This window comes from Ascaphus truei, chromosome 3, assembly GCF_040206685.1.
Source record: "Ascaphus truei isolate aAscTru1 chromosome 3, aAscTru1.hap1, whole genome shotgun sequence".
NCBI lineage: Eukaryota > Metazoa > Chordata > Amphibia > Anura > Ascaphidae > Ascaphus > Ascaphus truei.
In genome coordinates, this window is record NC_134485.1 from 323,675,806 (window position 1) to 323,683,377 (window position 7,572).

Consider the following 7,572-nt stretch of genomic DNA (forward strand, 5'->3'; position numbering starts at 1 on the left):
CGCACTGACGCACACACACACATTGACAGACATGTACCCCCCCCCTCCCCTTAAAGCCCCATTGTGTACACTTTAGGCGGCTAATTATATGGGGGTCTTTTCATGGGCATTGAAAAATAGCTGCAGGCTCTTGTGAGGCAGGGCAGTGGTAAAGGGAACTGAAGAATAGGCACCATGGGCCCAAACTTTTATTAAGCAGTCAATAAAGTTGAACAATAAATTAGTTATTCAAGAAAAAAGATAAAAGGAAAGAAAAAACCTGTGGATATGACTTTACCGTGTAGTAGGCCCCAGGCACCACCCAGTGGGGGAGGGGGGGGAGAGGGCGTACTGATATTACCCAGGTCTGAAACGGATAGAGGGCTGCCATGGATTTAGATGTGGCACTACAAAGGCGTACCTCTACGCACCCTTTATTCCCAATACCTCATAGTCTGGGATCCCTTGGTGTACGCGCAGGGTTGCCACCACTCCGGGTTTAACCCGGAGACTACAGGTTTTGGACACTTACCTCCAGGCTATGGGTTTAGCTTCTTAATCTCCGGGTGGCGGTGTGGTGCCTCAGCATCTCCGGCATTCTCCTGCATCTCCCTCTTCAACTCCAGTGAACATGGCTGCGCGATGTCAAATGATGCCGCGTTGCCATGACAATGGGACGCCACGTGATGCCTGTTGTCATGGCAACTTGACAGTGTAACATCATGACGTCATAGCATTCCGTTGTCATGGCTACGCGACGTCATTTGATGCAGCGCAGCCATGTTCATAGCAGTTGTAGGGGGAGAGGCAGGAGGATGCCAGGAGACGCTGCAGGTGAGAATCTTTTTTTTTAAATTCTCTGGGATGGCATTAAGTAGAAGGTGGCAACCCTGGTACAGCGCTTTCTGTGTCCTTACTCTCTCTGCTAATTTCTATAGAACTAACCAGGAAGGGAAATGTAGATTATAATATATGAAGACTAGTTGAAAGCACAGAAAAAAATTGGAGGAATTGCTAACAAAAAACAGAATAGGAAAATATCTGATGAGACAAAACAATTAATGAGGAGAAGGCAAGAAATGAAGCAATTCTAAGACGCAAGAATAAGAATTAAATATGCAGAGCTGTGCAAGACAATCCGCAAATGTATAACTGTGATATGGTGAGTGTAAGAGATATGTGTGCAGAGGTATGCAATGGAGACCGTTTTTAAGGTGAAATTAAAATAAGGCTTTATTGCGCCTGTTCCTTTAAACACTGCAAACACAAACATAAAACAAAAACCTACTCCACTTTGGAGAAATCACTACACATTTTACTCCCTAACTAGCTAAGCTGCTTATCACCTCAAACACACACACACACACACACACACACACACACACACATATATATATACACATCCAACAGTCCAAAAAAAAGTCTCTTATCTGTATCTGGGGTTTCTGTAGGGGAAGGCCTCTCTGTTCTCCTGGGTCAGCATCATTGTGTGCAATGGCACTCTCTGTGTCCAGGTCTTGTCCCCTTGTCTTGCGAATGCAATCAAGACCCTCTTTTCTTTAGGTCAGCCCCATTGGGGGCTAAGGAAACCTCTGCAGTCTTTCTTTTCCTTGGTCAGCTCCCTTGTGAGCTAAGGAATTGTCACGGTGTGCTCACCAAACAAGGCGGACCCACAGTGCTGTGGTGGGAAATGGATATAACACCACCCACAGCCATGAGGGCACGTCTGGATTGTAGGATTCGTCAAGGTAGCCGGGCCAGGATTGGAGCGGTATGGGGAGTTAGTATACTTGCCAGATGTTGGTGCAGGAGAGATACGGATTGTTGCGGGTATTGCGGAGATCGGGTTTGGAGAGAGGAGATTTGTCGTAGTCTGGGTGCCAAGGTCAGGGTTGGAGAAGAGCGGATGGTCGAGGAAAGCTGGGTCGGTACACAGAGCAAGGGTCAGCAAGGCAAGGCAAGACTGTAGAGGCAAGGATAGGTGAACACAACGCAACTGGTACTATGCTCAGCCAAAGTGCCAGTGGCACAGCTGAGCATATGTAGGTGAGAGCGTCCAATGAGAAAACAGCAGCGTGGAGGTAAATCTAAAGTGAGGGCTGCGATAGGAGGAATAATGGCAAGGCTCAGGTGAATTGGATGAGAGGGAGCTGGTGTGTGTTGCGCGCCCCACGTCATCGGGAGGAGAAGAGCTCAAAAGGCAGGAGCGGGTGCGCACGTGCCTGTAACAAGATGGCCGCCAGAGGAACCGGCGAAGCCAGCGGAGGCAGGAGCGGGACCCGAAGGAACACCAGCTGCCGGAGGAAGTGAGTGGGGAGCGCGCCGCCCTCGGCGTGGCTCCCTGAGCCTCACAGGAATCTCTCTCCTGTTGGAAACAGGAGGCTTTTTTAAGAGACTTAATTGGCCAGTGGAGTCTGGTTAATTGCCTGCTGCACTTAACCAGATCCCTGCTGGATTTTAGAGAGAGTTTCTTCAACAGGGATAAGTCCCTGTTACAGTGTGGAAAAAGACAAAGCAATGAGTTATGTTGGGAAGAATCAAATTATTGCACTCAAACAAGATGGATCAACAATAAGACGGTGCACTTATCACAAAGAGAGTCGAGGACTTCTACATTAAATTGTACGCAAACATAGATAACACAGGACATAATCCAGCAGATGACACGTGAGAAGAACCACTATTGATGTACCATGTGCCCTTCCAGAGGAAGTGGCAAAAGAAATAAAATCCATGAAGAATGGGAAATCTCCAGGGGAAGTTGCAATTACAATTGAAATCTTGAAAGAAGCCGGGGAAGAAGTAGAGAAAATCCTTGCAAAGCTCTTCACATGCTGCTTGAAGAACAGGAAAATTACAGAGAAATGGAGTAATGTCATAGTCAAGAAGTCAAAGACTATGGGGCCTATGCACTAAGCAGCGATAAGCCACTTATCGCCACCTTATCACCAAAAAAGCCTATAGCAAGAGACCTTTTTGGCAATTTTTTTTGCAGAGAAAAAAAAAATCGCCAAACACGGGGCGACAAGCCAATGATTGCCAGCTTCTCAAACTCGTGGTATACTAGTAGCCCCGATTATCTTATCGAGGCTGATCGCCACTCTAGAATTGAGATTTCCTCTTAAAATTGTCTCGCCAGAAAAAGTTGGCAAGAAGGTGGTGAGAAGCTGCCGATAAGGCGAGACAAGACTTAGGGCCTCATGCAGTAAGCGCCGATAAGGCTTTTTCGGCATTTTTTCGCCATTTTTTGCCCTCCAGATTCAGTAAGCGCCGATAAGTGGGAATTATCGGCAACTTTTCCTCCCGATAAAAAATTATCGGGAGCCGGCTGCCGATAAGCCACTTATCGGCACTTTTTTAACCCGGCTGAATTCAGGTAGCCCCGATCAGCTCTTCGGTGCTGATCGGCACCCCAGATTGGAGAGTTTATCGGGAATCCAGCCCGCCAACTAAAGTTGGCAAGTTGGTGGAGGAGAAGCATCGGTAAGGGCGACACTTAGAAAAAATCAGGCCTTTTTCCTGTCTGTGATTGATGCCGGGGGTCTCCGGAGCTGATACCCGCACCGGAGCCCCCCGGCATGCATCCGAGGCAGGAAAAAGACATTTAAAGGCCACTTCATTACCTTAGCGGCTAACCGCTAAGGCAATGAAGGGGTTAACCCACCGTGTCAGCTTTATTGTGGCTAGCGGGGGTGGGTGAAGGGGGTATTTGGCCCTGGGTGTGAGTTTAGGACTTGCGGGGGGGTTGCGGGTGCACTTAACCCCTTCACGACCGTAGCAGTTAATACCGCTACGGTCATGAAGGGGTCAATTACTATTATCCACAAAGGGATAATAGTGAATGTGCCCATTTTAAAAACATAAACACCAATCAATACATTAAATACATATAGCACTTACCACCCATGTCCGGCTGCCACGATGAAGGCCATCCTCCTCTTCATCCTGCCCATGGCCCCCTCCGCAGCTGCAAAACAGACACAATAATGAAAACATCCAATGTAATGTCCCCTAACCCCTTAATCACCATAGCGGTTATTAACCGCTACAGTCATTAAGGGGTTAACGCACCCTCACCCACCACTCGGGACGCCTACATACCCTCCCACACTAACCCCCCACCCCGTGAGGCCTAACCACCCTCACCCACTACCCACAAGGGAGGCCTACCCATATACCGTTGGGGACCCCCCCCCCACCCCCAGTACCCACAATAAAAACAATACAGTGACCCACAATAAACATCATAATATTTAATAAATACATTACCCACCCCCTGTGCCCTCCCATAAATACAAGATTTATCCTTTTACAAACAGGGTTCATAACGCAGCCCCACGCGAGTCCCCGGTGGGCTGGCGGGGCACCTGACAGACCTACAGGGTACCAGCAGCCCTTTTCTAACAGGTTCTGGAGGCCTGCTGGTGGGTCCCGCCAGCACCATGGCCCCCAGGTGGTCTCCTTGGGTCACCGTGGGCCACAATTGGGTCCCCACTGTAGGCCCAAGGATGTCTGGGAGCCCCGGGTCAGACCCACAGGTGTCTGCGGGGCCTCGGGTGGTTCCCACGGGGGTCTGGGGAACTCACGAGTGCTCACTATGGGTCCGCGGTGCCCCCACAGAAGTGGGACCACACATCTTCATCCCCGCACCTATGGGTCGGCGGTGCCCCCACAGATGTGAGGCCACCGCTTCATCCCCGCAGACTATGGGTCCGCGGTGCCCCCACAGATGTGAGGCCACCGCTTCATCCCCGCATGTGTCACCTGTGGAACCACCAGCCTGATACCCGTGAGATACCCGAGGAGACCCGCAGGTGGTCTCCAGAGGTCCCACGCAGAACCACAGAACAAACCCTGAATGTAAAAAAAATAAACCTGGCCTATACATTCAATACACCCCCCCCCCCCCCCCAACACCTACAGTACAATAATGTGCAAAATAACTATTATCCAGATAGGGATAATAGATTATTTGCCCATTATTAAAAACATTAACTAGCATATTCAAATAAATAAAGTACTACTGACCTCATCAATAAGAAGTCTCCGTCGCCAGCAACATCCTTGTCTTGCCCACAAAATACATAGCCAAAACAAAGCCAATACATTGCAATTGCATTCAGATATCAATTAACCCCTTAAACACCTTATCGGATAATAACCGCAAAGGTAATTAAGGGGTTAAGCCACACTGGCCCGATACCCACCCTTCACCCATGAATTTGTACAGTGGTTTCATCATGCAAATATATATATATATATATATATATATATATATATATATATATATATATATATATATACAGAGATATAGATATATATATATATATATATATACACATACACACACACACACATGATGAACCAATATACAAATAAATGTAGAAGGGTTATCAATACCATACTGTACTACAAATAACAATTCTCCATAAAGACACAATACAATAAAATTAATTTTCTTTCATAATCCTAACTGATCTTACAATCACAATCATCAAATGCCAATCAAATACCGGTAATGCCAATCAACACATTGTATTTACATAGTATATATGATGCATCCAATCTATGCAGCATATACATTCTGCAAATGAATGTTAACAATAACATTGCAAGCAAAATACAAATACCTCCAAACAAGTAAACTATTTTATCCAATCCAGTAAACATAAATCAATTACCATTCATTAATGACATCCCTAAACAATTTACATTCCATCCCTAACAATTAAACAATTAACAATTTCAAGCCTTTAACATAACAATTTAGCCTGTGAAAAAATATATGTACCAACAAGAATACAAAATACAAAACGAAGCCTAACCCTGACCTCAAGAACACAATACAATATCAACAATTACATCTATCTAATTGTAAAATACTTTAAACACACAATAAAGCATAGCAGCATAGACAAATTATTTAAAAACACATAAAATCAAGCTTTTAAAACAACATAATTTCTTACCCTGTATGTATATATCTCTCTAGACATACATACATACATACATACAGTGGCAAGAAATGATATACCACCAAAAAAAAAAACACATGTTAAAAAAGCTTTTAAAAAAATTAACAAGTTAAATAAAATACATTTCTTTAGTTCACTTACCATTACTTGGCCCCACCGACTCCCGTTGAACACCTTACTCACGTACAAAACTACCAGGCATAGGAACCCATAAAATAAAAAACCATAAAAAAATAAACATTACACTAAAAATCCAAATCAATCCACGGGTCTTCTATTTGTAATCCATCTTCATCTGTATTTTTCTTTCTTCTACCTTCTTCCGGGGTCTTCTTCCCGTCTTCGGCCACGCCCTGTCCTTCTTCTTCTGTAGGAGGTCCTTCCTCCTCGGCGTTGGCTTCAAAATGAGACGACATAGGCTTTTAAAGGCCTATGACGTCACATTTTCGTCATGGTTCCCACGATCCTGATTGGGCCGTGAAAACCATGTGTTTTAGCCGATAAAAAAAAAAAATGATGACGTCACTTAAAGGCAATGAAAGCACAGCCAATCAGAATGACTTTGCTTCAATTGCCTTTAAGATGACGTCATGAAAAGAAACATGGCCGTCCCCACATGGTACGGTAGCCAATCAGAGCGTGGGAACTCCATCCCTACTCTGATTGGCTCTAGTATACCATGTGACAGAGGCTTGTGGGAGAACGGATGTGACGTCATTGAAAGCCTGTCACATGGTACGGGAGCCAATCAGAGTAGGGATAGACTTCCCACGCTCTGATTGGCTCCCGTACCATGTGACAGGCTTTCAATGACGTCACATCCGTTCTCCCCCAAGCCTCTGTCACATGGTATACTAGAGCCAATCAGAGTAGGGATGGAGTTCCCCCGCTCTGATTGGCTACCGTACCATGTGGGTGTTTCTTTTCATGACGTCATCTTAAAGGCAATTGAAGCAAAGCCATTCTGATTGGCTGTGCTTTCATTGCCTTTAAGTGACGTCATCATTTATTTTTTTTATCGGCCAAAACACATGGTTTTCACGGCCCAATCAGGACCGTGGGAACCATGACGAAAATGTGACTTCATAGGCCTTTAAAAGCCTATGTCGTCTCATTTTGAAGCCAGACGCCGAGGAGGAAGGACCTCCTACAGAAGAAGAAGGACAGGACGTGGCCGAAGACGGGAAGAAGACCCCGGAAGAAGGTAGAAGAAAGAAGAATACAGATGAAGATGGATTACAATTAGAAGACCCGTGGATTGATTTGGATTTTTAGTGTAATGTTTATTTATTTATGGTTTTTTATTTTATGGGTTCCTGTGCCTGGTGGTTTTGTACGTGAGTAAGGTGTTCAACGGGAGTCGGTGGGGCCAAGTAATGGTAAGTGAACTAAAGAAATGTATTTTATTTAACTTGTTAATTTTTTTAAAAGCTTTTTTAACATGTGGTTTTTTTTTTTGGTGGTATATCATTTCTTGCCACTGTATGTATGTATGTATGTATGTCTAGAGAGATATATACATACAGGGTAAGAAATTATGTTGTTTTAAAAGCTTGATTTTATGTGTTTTTAAATAATTTGTCTATGCTGCTATGCTTTATTGTGTGTTTAAAGTATT